At 47.2% G+C, this 18,799-nt stretch overlaps 1 protein-coding gene across 6 annotated transcripts in view; it reads right to left on the bottom strand.

Moving 5' to 3' along the window:
* Positions 1 to 18,799, bottom strand: part of ankrd6b (ankyrin repeat domain 6b) — a 287,955-nt gene that overhangs the window by 176,679 nt on the left and 92,477 nt on the right. The window contains exon 1 of one of the 6 annotated variants that reach the window (XM_038799355.1): positions 9,920 to 10,029. The exons of 4 other annotated variants lie outside the window; for them this stretch is intronic. The gene's annotated coding sequence lies outside the window, so the exon portion shown is untranslated. Of the gene's footprint in view, positions 1 to 4,571; positions 4,728 to 9,919; positions 10,030 to 18,799 lie in introns of those variants that run through there. One more of the 6 variants, XM_038799353.1, reaches the window with a different exon arrangement.

Genomic DNA, 18,799 nt, shown 5'->3' with positions numbered 1-18,799 from the left:
GCCCGGCGGCTGAGATTTACAGAGCACCGCTCCTAGCCCCCTGTTGGGGGGGGGGGGGGGGTGAATAGGGTGCGAGGAGCGGCCTCCGAGGCCGTGCGGGAGCGGAGAATTCCGCCCCGGGAGAATGTGCAAACTCCAGATGAAGCATGACTCAAAGAACAAAGAACAAAGAAAAGTACAGCACAGGAACAGGCCCTTCGGCCCTCCAAGCCCGTGCCGTCCATGCTGCCCAACTAAACTACAAACTCAGGTCGGGATCGAATCAGAGTCCTCGGCGCCATGAGGCAGCAATGCTAGCCACTGTGCCACCGTGCTGCCTTCAATATATTTACTGTTAAGCAAGAAGAAATTAACTTTTAAAAGGATTGAGATGGAGTAATGCATACTAATTCGGATTTTTGCACACTGCTACAAGCAGAGTTCAATAACAATAGAAAATCTCCTATTTGAACAACAGGAGAGGAGGTGACCTTTCAACCATTAGTTAGATCATGGCTTAACTTCAATCCCCTAATGTACTTACCCAACAAGAATCATGAGTCATAAATTTGAATGGATCTATTACACCCTTTCGAGGTGGGAAAGTTATCACTTAATTTTGGTACTCAAATCAGGATGAAGGAAGGCACAAAATGTGCAACTTTCACTTCACTGGACTTCTTTAAGTGCAATGATAGTTTAAAATTTCATGTGGATTTGTGGTGTAGAAATTGTAAATTCTGGTCACTCCTATTGGAGGGAAAATGGCAACAAACCTATAAGAAAATAATCTACTGCTTCATTAAAATAATATTGTCGTAGGTGATGTGAAATTTGCAGGGTGCATGCAGAAACCTCTCATGAGCACTTCCCTCCTCTCTGTGTTTTCCATTGTTTTTCCTGCTTTCTCCGCTTGTAAATTATTTTCACAACTTTTGATCCCCTTTCCTGTGGTGGCACGGTGGCACAGTGCTTAGCCGCCAGGGACCTGGATTCAGTTCCGGCCTCGGGTGACTGTCTGTGTGGAGTTTGCACTTTCTCCCCATGTCTGCGTGGGTTTCGCCCCCACAACCCAAAGACATGCAGGCTAGGTGGATCGGCCACGTGAAAATTGACCCTTAATTGGAAAAAATGAATTGGGTACTCTAAATTTTTTTACATTTTTTTAAAAAAGGCCTCTGTGAAGAACTGAAGATGGATCATGTTGTAATAAGGAAGAGAGTGCCAGAGACACAAACAGACCAGAATCTCACAACTGAATCTGCTGGAGAGAGCTGCGCAGGAGAGTCCACAGCAGGACAAAGCAGTGCTGGTGTGAGCTGTGTCCAGAGCTCCAGGGCCTCTGGTAAACAACCCATTAAGAAACTAAAATTGGGAACAAAGCAGTATAAAGATGATTTCTTGAGGTATGGCTTTAATGGTGCCAATGTAAATCAGGCTACAAAGCCCATATGCGTTACATGCAGGGAAGCACTGGCAAATTAAAGTTTCAAACCCTCAAAACTTCAAAGGCATTTGAAGACTAAGCATGGCGAGTTCGAGGACAAACCTTGATTTTTTTTCAAAGGATGCAGCAAGAACTTAAATCGTCAGCTTAAGTCTTTAGTAGAAATGTAACATTGAATTACAATGCGAGTGAGATCGTGAGGACCAAGCAGGCTCATCTGTTACACTAAAGGTAAGTGAAAATGGTGGGTCGTGAAGGTCGGCTTGCGTGGGTCTCAAAGAACGTGCGTCGTGGGTTGCAAAGGTTAGCTGGTTGGTAAAAGTGGGTCCCAGGGAAAAAAAGTTTGAAAAACACTGTTCTATAAGCACATTTTACCCCATAATGTCAAAGGATTGGTGGATATCTAATATTACACCCATATTCAGGAAGGGAGATAGAACTATAGATGAATCAATTTAACATTGTAGAAAAAAAATAGAATCCCTTTTGAAAAGAAACATAGAAAAACATATAGATATAAAAAAATATGATAATGGATAGTCAACATGGATATGAAAAAGGTACATTTTGCTTGATCAAACTCACTGAATTATTTAGAGACAGAGTAGACAAGCAATGTTGCAGATGTCACATATCTAGTCAACTAGCATGTAGTGGACAAATCAATAAGGTCAAGAATCTGGAGGCAGAGGACAAGTAACAGAGTGGATGCCTGCCAGCTATAAGACAGAAAGCCAAGAATAGGGGTAAAGCCTAGGTATTCATAGTGGCAGAAGATGGAAGTCAGGTGTCACATGGATCAGTGCTAAGACTACTGAAGTTCACACCTTACATTAATTATTTAGATTTTGGCACCAAAAACATAGGGCCAGATTTTTGAGGCGACATCCCAACTTTAGAAATGAGTGGGAGCTCAATGTAGAAGTCCCTCTCCCATTGCTAGAAGGGAAAGAGGGCAGGGTGTGGTTCGCACAGGAGGGAAACCTAAACTCAGCAAGGCCATTAGAACTTAGTGCAAGTTCAAACCATTTTGGCGGTGTCAAGGGCCTGAATCTGCAATGTGGGAGTAGAAGTAAATACACTTGAAGGACAGTTAACTGTCATAATCAGAAGCTTTTAAACTCCCCACGCTCTGAACTATAAGCATAAACAGGCTGCATTAGTTATTGAGAGTTAAAAACAAATCCTCTGCTTAACTGTTTTGATTGACAAAATTAGCATCTGGTTGTGCAGTTGCAATAGAGCTCTTTGTTGACGTTTCCCCAAGAGCTATCATTATGTCATTATGAAGGATTGGGCCAAATGGACTGTTTCTGGGCTGCAAATTCTATGTAATACTTGCAGGTCATGGTGTTCTCATGCATCTGTTATCCTTGTCCTTCTGAGTGGTAGAGGTAACGTGTTTGGAAGCTGCTGTCAAAGGAACATGGGTGAGTTACCACAGTTCATCATGCACGATCTACAAGATGCACTGCAGTAACTCACCAAAGCTCCTTCAAAAGCACCTTCCAAACCCAGAACCTCTACTGCCTAGAAGGGCGAGGACAGCAGATGCATGGGAATACCACCACCTGCAGCTTCTCCTTCAAGCCACACACCCTGACTTGGACGATACCGCCTTCTGTGTCACTGGGTCAAATCTAGGGACTCCCTCCCTAACAGCACAATGGGTGTAGCTCTGCCACACAAACTGCAGAGGTTCAAGAATGCATCACCTTCTCAAGGGCAATTAGGGATGAGCAATAAATGCTGACCTCTCCCACTAGGTCCACATTTCAATGCAACACCAAACAGCACTTTTATTCAGTCAAGTGCTTGGGATTATCTGGTACTCTGCATTTCATTGCAATGAAATAGTAAGTAATGTCGCCACAGCCCCAGAGGACCGCAGGCTGAGGGCTGACTGGTGACGACTTAACCTGAGGGTCACCACACCTCAGACAAGGGGCAAGGTTGAGAAGGCGGGGCCTTCATGAATAACCTTAGCCAGTATGGGAATTAAACCCGCGTTGCTGGCCTTGCTCTGTATCACAAACCAACTATCCAGCAACTGATCTAAACCGGCAATAAAAGCAAAAATGCAATAACGATTCACAGAAGTAAAAAAAAAATTTGAGGAGATTTGTAAACACGTCTCAATTTATTTTAGAAAATCTCTGTAGGTGGTTTTCAAGCCACACAGATTTATTCATTTTTCATGCGGCTGACTTGCCTTGGAATTAGTAATAAATTCTCCAGTATATAGAAGGCAATAGCACAGATTTATCACACAAACTGCCCTTCAATGTATCTGAATGTACAGTAACCTGGTTCATAGGCTTCCCTCCACTCAGGTTGCCAGGAAGGAAGTAGTCTGACTTCAATTGATAGCCCTTCCCCCACCCAATAAAATAAGATATCGCTTACGCACAACATTCAGTCCAACAGATTCCCAAAGGCAAACGCATCATACTAAAGAAAGCAAATTCAAAAAGTCTCAATAATTGGTACATGGCAACATCCTATATAACTAAATGCCCCGACGAACTGTTCAGATTTGTACAACTGAAATAGCTACTTTTGACATTTAGCGTGACACATTTGAAATAAAATCCAGGCATTAACATTGTACGTCAATGTGCGCATGTAGAGATTTTCAGCACATAGCTGAAATTCATCTGGCAGCAGTTTGAACTCATAGTGAGTGCTGCATTGTTCACTGGCCTTTGCTGCTTTCTTTGTGCAGAAATTGTCCCCTGCCACCTGGAACATACCTCTGATTCCTCAATTTTGTCCAGGAGAAATATTACGTAGTTTATGAATGTAATATCCTCTTTTAGAATTTATCCTGAGCAATGAATAGATTCTTAACAAAACATCTGATGCCTTAGTCTTGAGGTAACAAAGTGCACACGTGTGTTTTGTGTACTTGGGTGTTTATTTTTAACTTAATCCTCTGAAATACAGCTACATTATTTTTAAATTGTTGAAATATATCCAAACAGAAATAAGAGCTCAGTTAAACAGGAGGTCAATTATTGTTTGCCAAAAGGAGGAGGGACTGTAAAAGGCTTTTTCCCCTTTTGCCATTGTTCTCAGAGTTGATCATGCTCGTAATCATCAATCCAACAAGACTGGAAAGGGTAAAGTACAGCTTTGTACTTACAGTTACAACTTCCCCAGCAGAGCACACAACCATCTGTACCCACATGTCCAGGCTTGGACTACAGCATCGCAAGAAGGATCCGATATGATCAAAGACTTGGAACTTAAAATGTCTTATTCACAGCCGACAGCCACAATGCACTGCTTGCTACGAGCTCTCCCTGGGTTAGCTGTCACATCAATTTACATATCAATAGCAGCTTCACCAGGGCCTAGCACAATGAAGAATGAAGACTATCCTATCAGCTTCAATCGACCACGTCTACTTCAGGCTACCTTTTAAGCACGCTCTGTTACTTACAGAAGTATATTCTGAACACTGCGATGAGGTTTATTTAAATTTATTGCTTGCACTCACTTACGAGGCCTTATTTTCTCAATAGTCAGTCAGTACATGTTTCAAATTGGAGTAAGAAAACAGTGTGAATTTCTAAAGTGAGCGGGTTGGTGCTTGGGGTGGGGCCCCACTGCCCCTCCCTGGCAGAGCCATGTGCTGGCAGGAGGCGTGCACCCTTAAGCGTTGTAAGCGTTTGTTCAGTTGGTCCCACTAAGAGGTTCAGAGATTTATATGATTGAACAGTAGTGTTTCTTGATAATTCAAACTCTTTATATATTAACGTAGTATCCCTACAGTGTAGAAGGAGGCCATTCAGCCCATTGGGTCTGCACCGACCCTCTGAATGAACACCCTATCTAGGCCCAATCCCCCATCCTATCTCCGTAACCCCACCTAGGGGCGATTTAGCATAGCCAATCAACCTTACCACATCTTTGGACTGTGGGAGGAATTCGGGGCACCCAGAGGAATCCCACGCAGTCACGGGAAGAATATGCAAACTCCACACAGTCACATATGTACAAATGCTAACCCGAACTAGGAGCTAACCTCAGGTGGACATATCTTCAACTCTCTCCACACAACTCTGTCTCCTGCCACATGTCTCTCTACATTATACAGTGGCTGGTACTATTCTTCAACCCTACATTAACCCCTGCTGAGCCAAACACAATTATACTCCACCTTCTCCAAGACGCAACCGAACAAATGTACAGCAGAAACTTTCTCTAGGTACTCACCACCCCCCCCCCCCCCCCCCCCCCCCCCCCCCCCCCCCCCCCCTCAAGTTTCTGATTATAAATCCAGATGGTCTGGAGGCGTGACCAATTTTACAGATCTTGTTCTGGTCACATTTGGAGGAGTCGTGGGTTCTGTTGCTTTGTTGACTTGGGAGTTGAAATCTAGTATTCTGCCTTTCCGGCACTTGGTTTGCTCTGTCTGATTCACTTTTTGTGCTCCTTGGAAGTGAACTTTTCATAATCAACAACTCATCTGCTTCGTTGAAGGGAGTGTTCACTCCGTCCCTTCATGTAGTCTGACCATGGGTTTTCTTTATCCATGGCAGCTGTCATGATCTTTCGGGGAGTTGAATGTTATCTCCATTCTGTTTGAATGTTCCTTGCCCATGAGTTCAACCTGAAGTTTGGCTTTCATAGCCACTCTGTGTTCTTCCCTGTGCCCTTGTATCTCACGGAGTTGTGCTCTGGTGGGTAAGGTCATTTGGACATTCTGAATTCTCCCTCCGAGTACCCGGAATAGGCCCCCGAATGTAGCAACAAGGGGCTTTTCACAATAACTTCATTACAGTGTTAATGTAAGCCTACTTGCGACAAGAAATATTGTTATTATGATAGTATTATAAGTCAGGGTTTAGAGAACCCCAAATAATATCATGGAGTTCACCTGACCCACAACTTTAAACAGATTTTGGTTATGGGGAGCACAAGGGCCCACTTTGCAGGTGTGATGCAGCAGAGATCTAACAGTATTTTAAAATAAAAACAATGTTTATTCTATGAATCCAGTTAACATATTATAAACACACAGTAAACAGTTTATCAATTATCAACCCTGACCACCCCAAAAAGATACAGTACTCTATAGATAACCCTTAATAACTTCCCAAACAATATCCATAAGTTAAACCCTTTTTTTTTTAAAATAAAGATTTTATTGAGGTATTTTTTGGCATTATAACAGCACAATAAACAATGTACATGAAACTATAAACATAGTGCAAAAGCCGTCTCCCTCCCTGACAGCTCCCACCTTTATTAAGCATCTACTCTAAGCTAAACTAACCCTTCTGCTGACAGTTAATTTTCCGCGAAGAAGTCGACGAACGGCTGCCACCTCTGGGTGAACCCTAACAGTGAGCCTCTCAAGGCAAACTTAATTTTCTCCAAACGGAGAAAGCTAGCCATGTCCGATAGCCAGGTCTCCGACTTCAGGGGCTTTGAGTCCCTCCAAGCTAATAGTATCCGTCTCCGGGCTACCAGGGAAGCAAAGGCCAGAACGCCTGCCTCTTTCTCCTCCTGGATTCCCGGGTCTTCCGACACCCCGAAAATCACCACCTCTGGACTCAGCACCACCTGTAGACATGACGTGTGCAAACTCCTGCCAAAATCCCCTCAGCTTCGGACATGCCCAGAACATGTGGACATGGTTCGCTGGTCCTCCCGCATATTTTGCACACCTGTCTTCCACCCCAAAGAATCTGCTCATCCGGGCCACTGTCATGTGAGCCCGATGAACAACATTAAATTGTATCAGGCTGAGCCTGGCACATGTTGCGGACGCGTTGGCTCTACTCAACGCGTCCACCCATAGACATCCTCTATCTCTCCTCCCAGCTCCTCCTCCCACTTGGGCTTCAGCTCCTCAGCCTGCGTCTCCTCTGACCCCATAAGTTCCTTGTAAATGTCCGAGACGCTCCCTTCGCCTACCCACCCGCTGGAAACTACCCTGTTCTGCCCTCTTAGTGGTAGGAGCGGGAAGGTTGACACCTGTTTACGTAGGAAGTCCCGCACCTGCAGATACCTGAATTTGTTTCCCCACGCCAACCCAAACTTCTCCTCCAGCACTCTCATAATCAGAAAGCTCCCCTCTATAAACATATCCCCCATCCTCCCAATCCATTCTCTCTGCCATATCCGGAACCCCCCATCCATTTTTTCCGGGGCAAACTGGTGATTATTACAGATTGGGGACCAGACCGATGTTCCCTCTGCTCCCACATGTCTCCTCCATTGCCCAGCTCGCTCAAGCATTACCTTCCTTACCCACAGGGTCTTGCCCGCCCAAACAAAGCCAGAGATCACTTTGTTGACCCGTTTAAAAAAGGACCGCGGAATAAAAATGGGGAGACATTGAAACACGAACAGGCATCTCGGGAGGACCGTCATCTTCACCGTCTGCACCCTCCCAGCTAATGACAACGGGAGCACGTCCCATCTCTGAAAATCGTCCTTCATTTGGTCTACCAGCTGGGCAAGATTTAATTTATGCAGCCATTTCCATTCCCGCGCCATTTGAATGCCTAGGTACCTAAAGCTTCCCCCTACTAATCTAAACGGCAGCTCTCCCAATCACCTCTCCCGTCCCCTTGCCTGGAGCACAAACATCTCACTTTTCCCCATATTTAGCTTAGACCCCGAAAACCAGCCTAATTCCCCTAGAATCCTCACGATTTCTTCCATTCCCTCTCGTGGATCCGATACATACAGAAGCAGGTCAGCTGCATAGAGCGAGACTCTGTGCGATGTTGTCCTATTCATCTGCACACTTGCCACAGGAACCTGACCCAGACAATAAAGCCCCACCCAAATCCGAACCGTCCTAGCACCTCCCACAGATAATTCCATTCTACCCGATCAAAAGCCTTTTCTGCATCCATTGCGATCACTACCCCCACCTCACTACCTTCCGGGGGCATCATGATCACGTTTAACAGCCTTCTTACATTGGCCACCAGCTGCCTACCCTTAACAAACCCTTCTGGTCCTCCCCAATAACGTCTGGAAATTTGAGACTTACTCCTTCACAGCCACCACCGGAAGTCCCTAAGTTAAACCCTTTTTAAATAAAGACAGCAGGTTTAAATTCGCTACAGAACCAGGTATTACTTTGAAATCATCAAATGAGCTGGAGACATTCTTTAGTTTGCAGAGAGAGATCATAACATCTTCTTGCTGTGAATGCAGCTCTCCAACTCTGAAAATGAAACTAAACACACTGCAGCTGCCAGCTCAAAACAAAAAGTAAAAACAGAGCCAGAGCTCAGCTCCACCCACAAAATGACATCACTGCAGCCATTTGATAAACACCCATTTCTTAAAGGTACATCCACCTGACAATAGTTGCTACTCTCCTGCTCCAGCATTGCCTTGCTGCTGTGCACTACTGCTGGAAATTGCGGTTTAATTGCCATGGTATTTCCAGGTTGTGTGATAGTAACTGTTGAAGCCTAAGTATGGGGATCTCCACTCTGTTGCTGGCCATTCTGATGTGTGTCTTCTTCGCAAAAATGGTGGTGCTTATCTTAAGGTTTAGTGATCTGAAGAAAGAGATTTTGCTGCCTGTAAAGGAGTTGGACAAATCGGCTCTGCAAAGAGTGAAGACAATTGAGAGCTGAAGTCCCAGTCGAGAGTGTTGTCACTGGTCGACCTTGTGAGCTTGCAGCTCTGTGTAATTGATAACAGAGCTTGACTTGATGTCATGTCTTCTTTGTTTTATAAATTTAGAGTACCCAATTATTTTTTTTCCAATTAAGGGGCAATTTAGTGTGGCCAATTCACCTAACCTGCACATCTTTGGGTTGTGGGGGTGAAACCCACGCAAACACGGGGAGAATGTGCAAACTCCACATGGACAGTGACCCAGAGCCGGGATTGAACCCGGGACCTCGGCAACATGATGGCTTCTGACGCTTTGAGGAAGTAAAGGGCAACTCAGGCATCCCCGTGAGAAAAAAGATGGGTTTCGGATGATTTCCAAAATTTTGAATGTCCGCTTGTTGCCATTCCAGTGTGGTTCTAGGAGGGGAGCACGGTGGCACAGTGGTTAGCATTGTTGCCTGCGGCGCTGAGGACCCGGATTCGAATCCCGGCCCTGGGTCACTGTCCGCGTGGAGTTTGCACATTCTCCCTGTGTTTGTGTGGGTTTCGCCCCCACAACCCAAAAGATGTGCAGGATAGGTGGATTGGCCACCCTAAATTGCCCCTTAATTGGAAAAAATAATTGGGTACTCTAAATTTATTTTTTAAAAAAGAGTGGTTCTAGGATCATGCCTATGACCAGAAGTTGGATTCCTCCAGGGCCATAGAATGGTATGTCCTTCATTCATAGCCAGAGGGCTTGCAGCCATGGTTCCTCGCCCAGGATGACTTTCACATTGGCTCCTGTATCTAATTTGAAGTTGGTGAGGTGACCGTTTACAGAGATGCCTGTATTCCAAAGGGAGAATGCAGAACCCTTGATCTCTGACCAAGGAGTACTGTTGGATCTCTTACCTGGTATGGTAACTCAATCTCGTGGGCTGTTTTGTCCACACACCTCGATGTCTTAGACTTGTACAGCTTTCCAAAGTGTCCCAGCCTGTTACAGGTGAAACACTGCGCAGAGCTTTCCGTGTAACAATTCCTGTTGATGTTAATACTGGCATTAGTCAGGTCCCACAGTGAAACCTGACGTGATAGATCCTAACTTCTGTTCTTAAACCATGGAGGAAAGTTACACAATAATTGCACTGGAGTCTGCCAGCATACTTTTAAAATAAAGAATAAAACATTTATGAAACAAGAAGTAACATGAACTAGTTTACACCAGATCAAAAAGTTGTAAAGATCTCAATGCAAACAGAAGAAAATGATTTAAATTACATGTTTCCTTCACCCCAGCTACATCTTTAAGGACACATGCAAATTTGGAAAGATGAGCTACATGTAAATTAACAGGAGAACTATGGTCAGACACGCCATAGTCTCAAAGTAATTGACAGATGCAACTAAAGCAGATTGCTTGGATTTCTCAACAACCCACCCAGAGGTTCGTCACACTATAAGACAACCAGTCTCACTGAAACTTTGTCTTTCCACAAGGGTTTCCGATCTCCACATTTGAAGAACTCGCCTTGGAATTGTTTTCAAATGTCATTTCCACTCCGACAACTTCAACACAAACCTACCTCCAGGGTTCCAATCTCACCTTCTGAGTTTTCTTTCCCCTGGTTCTGAAAGTACACTCAAGCTTCACTTTTCAAGCACAATTTCAGAACTTTGGCCGTGGCAAGCAGAATATTACTGCTCCATGAAACCCGCAGTAAGGAATTATCAATCATTGGCTGCCTCCTCAGAACTTGAGGCTTCTCTCAAATCTACTTCACTTCAAATTTGCCCTCCATAGCTCTCTCTTTAATTTGCAACCAATTTCTTTGCTCCATTCTTTTAAGCTTATCCGCTATGACCTCTTCTGACCCCTGCCCTTGTCCCGGCTGGGACTTTCCTCTTGAACCGCTTTCTGTCCCACTCCCTCATTTAGGACCTTGGTTTGTGTCAATTCCCTGTCCCCAAATCACCTTTGGACATACTCTCTGCAATGGTGCTCCGGTTTAGGTTACCTGACCTCCCATTTCAATTCTTTACTTCCTTTTTTTTCTGCACAGGCGTGCAGGGCCAGTTTTCGACCCAAAGAATGTTAACTGTGCATGTGTGCTGCCCTTTCTTGGCTGACATGTGCAGAAGCCTCATGGCCCACCAGGAACTGGAGTCCTCAGCCTTCGACTTTGATTTGAACTTAAGGTAAGTATCGGAGTTTTCTAACAGCTGAACAGTGATCTTTCCTGTGAGGCCTTTTGTCTCCACAATGCTGACATGGTCTCCCACCATCCTGAGGTTTATTTGGGAATTGTCAACCTTGGTCTGGAGTCCCCTTGGTCTTTTGTTATATTTTGAGCTGGACAGTTGGGGTTGCTCTATATCATGGATTAACCCCACGATACTGGTGTTGCTGGCACATTTCAGACTACCTGAATATTTGATGGCCTTTTCTAGAATCAGATCTTCTTTATAATAATAATCTTTATTATCACAAGTAGGCTGACAGTAACACTGCAATGAAGTTACTGTGAAAAGCCCCTAGTTGCCACACTTCGGCGCCTGTTCAATTCACCGAACAAGCACGGCTTTCGGGACGCGTGGGAGGCAAACGGAGCACCCGGAGGAAAACCACGCAGACACAGGGAGAATGTGCAGAGTCCGCATAGACAGTAACCCAAGCGGAAATCGAACCCGGGTCCCTGGTGCCGTGAAGCAACAGTGCTAACCACTGTGCTACCATGCCGTCCTTTATGTGGGTAGTATGTCTGAAAGGGAATCATCAGCCACTCCAATGATTGTTCAGGCTCTGACATAAGAGTGAGTCAATGCAGTGAGAATGCAATGCAGTGAGAAACAATCTTTCCAAGGCTAATTAGCTATTAGAATAATCCATCTATCTAAAATGTCAGTAACAACATCAATTTGAACATTGCATTAAAAAATAATCATTCTCCTTAAACACACCTCTCACTTTTTCAGGTATATCATTAATTCCAAGTATCATTCTCGTGAATCCATCTACACTGCAATTTTCCATGACGCCAACATCCCTTCTGCAATGTGTTGTTCATAACTGAACAGGATTTTCCAGTTGAGGAATAGCCTATATACCAGTGACGGGCAACCTCAGCTGGTGAGTGAGCCGCATGAGTGGCCCTCATTCACCTCATTGGGCCACAAGATTGAAATCTGACATGTTCACAACCATGACCCCATGAATAAGGTTAAATGCATTTAGTACACACCAAATATTTCATAACGAGTTACAGAAAGTGCTTAATCATTTATATATTAATAGAGCTATGAAATTCAAATGGTAAAAACAAAATAAATATTTACACTTTGGATGCAGGGGGGTCAATGTTGTGTGCAATCACCTCACTTCACTTGCTCTTGCGTTGTGCGCGCATCACTTCAGTCATACCAGTCGGAAAAAAAACAACTGGACAAAAATCAGCAGAAATTGGCAACTCTACGCGCAAGCAACGGTCAACAAAATGTCTCGTGGGCCGCATCAGAACGCAGTTGGGCCGCACGTTCCCCACCACTGCTATGTACAATAGAATTGAAACAAAACATTAAGAATTTGAAATGTTGGGGTGGCACGGTGGCGCAGTGGCTGGCACTACTACCTCAAGGTGCAGGGAACCTGGTTTCGATCCTGGCCCACTGTCAGTGTGGAGTTTGCACATTCTCCACATGTGTGAGTGGGTCGCACCCCCACAACCCAAAGATGTGCAGGATAGGTGAATTGGCCAGGCTAAATTGGTCCTTAATTGGAAAACAATAATTGGGTACTCTAAATTTATTTTTAAAAATAATTTGAGGTGTTGGGAGCTGTAGTATTGGAGTGATTGGCGACCCCCAAGTTTGAACAACAACAATTATTTATTAGAATAACTAGTTACAGAGTGTTAGGATGTGCTACCGACTTCTACAGCTCCAGGATCGATTCTGCCGGGAAAGCTCACACTCAACCCCCCTGGATCACTATGGTCTGACTGGTCCATTGGGTCACATGACTCTCCAAACTCCCATCACTGTAAGGGGCCGCTACTACAGGAGCCATACAGATCATTGAATAAAAGGGTGATGTTACGTCATTGTGCCCTGATCTCTCTGAACTGCATTCTATTCCACTGGATGCCAGAATAGGTAAGGCACCACTGAAAACCAGGGGCGGGATTCTCCGACCCCCCCCCGCCGGGTCGGAGAATCGCCTGGGGCCGGCGTCAATCCCGCCCCGCCGTGCCCCACATTCTCCGCCATCAGAGATTCGGCGGGGGCGGGAATCGCGCCGTGCTGGTCAGTGGCCAACCCGCGGTGATTCTCCGGCCCGCGATGGGCCGAAGTTCCGCCGGTGGGAGAGGCTCGACAGCCCCCGCAGAATGAAAACACCTACCTGACCGGCGGGATTGGCGGCGCGGGCGGGCGCCGGGGTCCTGGGGGGGGGGGGGGGGGGCCGCGGGGCGATCTGACCCCGGGGGGTGCCCCCACGGTGGCCTGGCCCGCGATCGGGGCCCACCGATCGGCGGGCAGGCCTGTGGCTGTGGGGGCACTCTCTTTCTTCCGCCTTCTCCATGGTCTTCACCATGGCGGAGGTGGAAGAGACCCCCTCCACTGCTCATACGCCGGGATGACGTCAGCAGCCGCTAACGCTCCGGCACATGCGCAGACATACGCCGGCCGGCGAAGTCCTTTCGGCCCCGGTTGGCGTGGTGCCAAAGGCCGTTCACACCAGCCGGCGGAGCGGGAACCACTCGGGCACGGGCCTAGCCCCTCAATGTGAGAGCTTGGCCCCTAAATGTGCGGAGACTTCCGCACCTTTGGGGTGGCCCGACGTCGGAGTGGTTCACTCCAGTCCGACACGCCGGGACCCCCCGCCCCGCCGGGTAGGGGAGAATCCCGGCCCAGAAATTTTGTGCTATTCATTTAAGATGTTGAATTGTATGCCTGTGAAACCACAAGTAAAATACCCCAATCCAAAAAACAGAAATCAGCGATACAATAAAATTAATACAGGCACAAAAACAGTTCAGCAACACTGCATTCTGATATCAACATTTTTGCCAGTCCGTCCTCATCCATATTGATTATCAGCAGGGCAGTGCCACAATAAACAACGATTTTTTAAAGTCTAAAATCAACATCTAATTGTGATAAGTATGCCATGCATATTTTTTAAAAATATGATTATTTTCTGGAATAGTCTGGGCTGTTATCAATATGATGGAGCAGAAAAGGAATCCATGATGGCCCAAGGGTAAAACATGAACTATTTCAATAATGCCAAAGCTACAGGTGAGCTTTGAGCAGCAAAGAGTAGTAGGACTGGATTATGATTTATCTGTTGTTTAAAACTTGATTCTTTAAAGACGAAAGCAGCCCCAAGATAATTGTTTTTAAAAATCCAATTAAGGGTCAATTTAACGTGGCCAATCCTATCTACCCTGCACATCTTTTGAGTTGTGGGGGTGAGACCCATACAGACACAGGGAGAATGTGCAAACTCCACACGGACAGTGACCCAGGGCCAGGATCGAACCCGGGTCCTCAGTATCGTGACACAGCAGTGCTAACCACTGCGCCAACTGCAATCATTGCCTGCATTAATGCCAACCCAGGGCATTCCCTTGTTCAAGTGCCAACAAATGACAATCTCTACAGAATGACAATGCTCTTCTTTGAATAGGGTTACGGAACCTTGTTCACTAATCGAGTGCAGATGGGGCTTAACTTAACATTTCAGCTGCAAGCAATGTTAGAAAACTACTGCTCTAATCTGGGTTCTTTTAGCCTGATTTATGTTGTAATTACAGTTGGTAATCATTTTTTAAAGTGTGACTTGTTAACAATTATAACTTCCCTCAACCACCCCAGCCCACCCATTCCTAGTGACCACTAAATACAAACCATTGCTCAAATATTAATCTTTTCTCTCCTTCCCTTCCCTCATTTACTCCACTGCCCTACTCCCACCAACTCTGTAGATGGCAAACATCTACTGCTTCACTTCTGTCCTCACTTAAGCAGCCACTTTGTAACACAGTTTGACAAACAGCAACTAGCTCTGGACAGTTTTTCTTGTCACAGCCTAGGAGTGAATGCTAACGCACAAAGTGAACATCAGTTGTTTTATTTTTAATTGATCAACAATCACAGTGCAACAATAAACTGAACAAGGTAAATTAAATATCAGAATGTAAAAAGTAGTCAGGACCTCAGTAATAGAAAACCCATCACTCTATAATAAAGAGAGCTGATTGTTCATCTGACAAGAAATTCCGGAAGAAAGCGTTATTCCTCATTAATACTTCCCAGGGTCTATATCTACATCTGCATTCTATGAGCTCGTCACTCAAGTGCAAAAATAATGGTGATGATTATAGGCTTCAAACTTGACAACCCTTTATCACATTCCTGTAGATTGAATTAATAACACCTTTGCTTTCCATTCCTGGATAATTTCTTTTCACAAAGATGTCAGGATTGGTGTTTGAAGTACTTTCCTGCACAAATAATCATGCATTTACTTCCCTTTTGTCTACACTTGCAATAATGTACAACGGATTCAAATTACTGCACAAATAGATTGCCACACTTGTCTATATGACAACAGTAGTGACTACAAAACAATTTCCTGCTGTTAAAAAGGTAAGAGAGAGGCAAGAATGGATATTTAACTGATGCACTATCAATTACGCAAAGACGTAATCGAGGCTTTATTACACTGAGATGTGCGGCCTCACACAGCAGCTGACAAAATGGCTGCTGTACGGGGAGCATACATGTTTATACTCCACCTACTGGGCGGAGCCAGCAGGCAGGGATCTACCCCTGTACCTGTAGTACAGGGGCCTTACTATAAAGCGCCTATATCAACATCCTATATACATCAGTGGTGACTACCACATTCACCCCTGTTAAAAATGAGTCTGACGGGGGTGGTGGAGAACTATATACAGAAAATTGTGTTTTAAAAGTACAGATAATATTACAAATTCAGCCGGTCTTGTCTCAGCCTTGATCTGTCGTTGAGCGCGGCGTAGTGCTGGTGGCGACTCCGGCGGCGGCTTGATCTTCGGTGACTCCGGGAGCCTGTCAAAATCCTCTTCATCACCGGGTGTGGGCAAGGGGAGGCCGAATTGTCCTGGAGCGGGGGCTGCGGTGGGGTGCAGCGGGGGAAGGGAGGGTGGCGCTGGGTTGGAGGGTGTGTGTGTGGGGAACCATCTGGTGCCAGGTCCCTGAGGGGACCAGCAGGAGGCCGGGAGATTTCTGGACCGTAGGGCCAGCTGGACGGGCCTCTAGACCGTCCCATTCTCCCGCTCCACCTGCCCGTTTCCCCGGGGGTTGTAGTAAGTCATCCTGCTCGAGGCAATGCCCCTGTTGAGCAGGTACTGGCGCAGCTCATCGCTCATGAATGAGGATCCCGGTCGCTGTGGACGTAGGCGGGGAAACTGAACAGAGCGAAGATGGTGTTGAGAGCTTTGATGACGGTGGCAGACGTCATGTCGGGGCATGGGACGGCGAAGGGGAATCAGGAGTATTCATCGACCACATTGAGGAAGTACGTGTTGCGGTCGGTGGAGGGGAGGGGCCACGCTGAGGCGTTCAAAGGGGCGGCAGGCCTTCACCAGGCATGCACGGTCTGGCCGGTAGAAGTGCAGTTTACACTCCGCACAGACCTGGCAGTCTCTGGTGATCGCCCTGATTTCCTCGATGGAGTAGGGCAGGTTGCGGGCCTTGATGAAATGGTAAAAACGTGTGACCCCTGGGTGACAGAGGTTGTCGTGCAGGGTCTGGAGTCAGTCCACTTGTGCGCTGGCACATGTACCTCGGGATAGGGCATCGGAGGGCTCGTTGAGCTTACTGGGGCGATACAAAATCTCGTAGTTGTAGGTGGAGAGCTCGATCCTCCACCTCAAGATTTTATCGTGTTTGATCTTGCCCCGCTCTGTGTTATTAAACATGAAGGCAACCGACCGTTGGTCAGTAAGGAGAGTGAATCTCCTGCCGGCCACGTAATCCCTCCAATGCCGCACAGCTTCAACGATGGGTTGGGCCTCTTTTTCGACGGAGGAGTGCCGAATTTCAGAGGCATGGAGGGTGCGGGAAAAGAATGCCACGGGTCTGTCTGCCTGGTCAAGGGTGGCAGCTCGAGCGCCGTCTGATGCATCGCTCTCCACTTGGAATGTTAATGTCTCATCGACCGCGTGCATCGCGGCCTTGGCGATGTCGGCCTTGATACAGTTGAAGGCCTGGTGAGCCTCGGCCATCAGGAAAAACAGTGAATTGGATGAGTGGGCAGGCCTTGTCCACATAGTTTGGGACCCACTGGGCATAATACGAACAGAACCCCAGGCACCGTTTGAGGGCCTTGGGGCAGTGAGGGAGAGGGAGTTCCATGAGGGGGCGCATGCGATCGGGATCGGGCCCCAGAGCTCCGTTCTGGACCACATTGCCGAGGATGGCTAAGCGTGTTGTGCTGAACACGCACTTCCCCTTGTTATACGTGAGGTTGAGGAGAGTGGTGGTGTGGAGAAATTTGGCAAGGTTGGCGTCATGGTCCTGCTGATCATGTCCGCAGATGGTGACATTGTCCAGGTACGGGAAAGTGGCCCGCAGTCCATATCGGTCAACCATTCGGTCCATCTCCCGTTGGAAGACTGAGACCCCGTTGGTGACACTGAAGGGAACTCTAAAAAAGTGGTTGAGGCGGCCGTCTGCTTCGAACGCAGTCTGTGGGTGGTCCGTCTTGCGGATGGGGAGCTGGTGGTAGGCAGATTTCAGGTCCTCTGTCGAGAAGATCCGGTACTGTGCAATCTGATTGACTATATCAGAAATGCGAGTGAGGGAGTACGCATCGAGCTGCGTGTACCGATTGATGGTCTGACTGTAGTCAATGACTATCCTGTTTTTCTCCGCAGTTTTGACCACTACCACTTGGGCTCTCCAGGGGCTGTTGCTGGCTTCGATGATGCCTTCCCGAAGCAGCTGCTGGACTTCAGACCTGATGAAGGTCCTGTCCTGGGGACTGTACCGTCTGCTCCTGGTGGCGACGGGTTTGCAATCCGGGGTTAGGTTTGCAAAAAGGGAAGGCGGGTCCACCTTAAGGGTCATGAGGCCGCACACAGCAAGGGGTGGTAGGGGCCCGCCAAATTTCAGGGTTAGGCTCTGGAGGTTGCACTGGAAGTCCAGGCCAAGTAGCAAGGCAGCGCAGAGTTTGGGGAGGACGTAGAAGCGGAAGCCTTTGAGCTCCACGCCCTGGACAGTGAGAGTGGCGATGCAGTACCCCCGGATCGCCACGGAGTGGGATCCGGAGGCGAGGGAGATTCTCTGGTTATCGGGGTGTACCGCGAGGGAGCAGCGCCTTACTGTATCGGGGTGAATGAAGCTCTCAGTGCTCCCGGAGTCCTGCAGACAGGAGATCGCATGTCAATTAACTTTCACTTTAGTTGAAGCTGTCGCGAGGTTGTGTGGTCGAGACTGGTCAATCGTGACCGAGGCGAGACGCGGCTGGTCGGCGGCGGTTGCAGGCGATGAGCGGCCGGATGAGGTGCCCGACGGGCAGGGGTCTGAGTCGGGTAAGATGGCGGCGCCCACGAGCCGCACGTGTCATGGGGGAGGCAAGATGGCTGCGCCGTTGGTCCTGGGAGGAACAAGATGGCGGCGCCCACTGGCCGCACGTGGGGTGTGCCGGAACAATAGCGGCGATTGAGCGGGCCTGGCACACTGCAGCGAAGTGTCCCTTCTTACCATTGGCCTTGCAGAGGGCGCTCCACGCCGGGCAGCGCT

This window comes from Scyliorhinus canicula, chromosome 6, assembly GCF_902713615.1.
Source record: "Scyliorhinus canicula chromosome 6, sScyCan1.1, whole genome shotgun sequence".
Classification (NCBI taxonomy): Eukaryota; Metazoa; Chordata; class Chondrichthyes; order Carcharhiniformes; family Scyliorhinidae; genus Scyliorhinus; species Scyliorhinus canicula.
The sequence above is the reverse complement of the archived record's forward strand: the minus strand, read 5'-3'. Positions and strand labels throughout refer to the sequence as shown.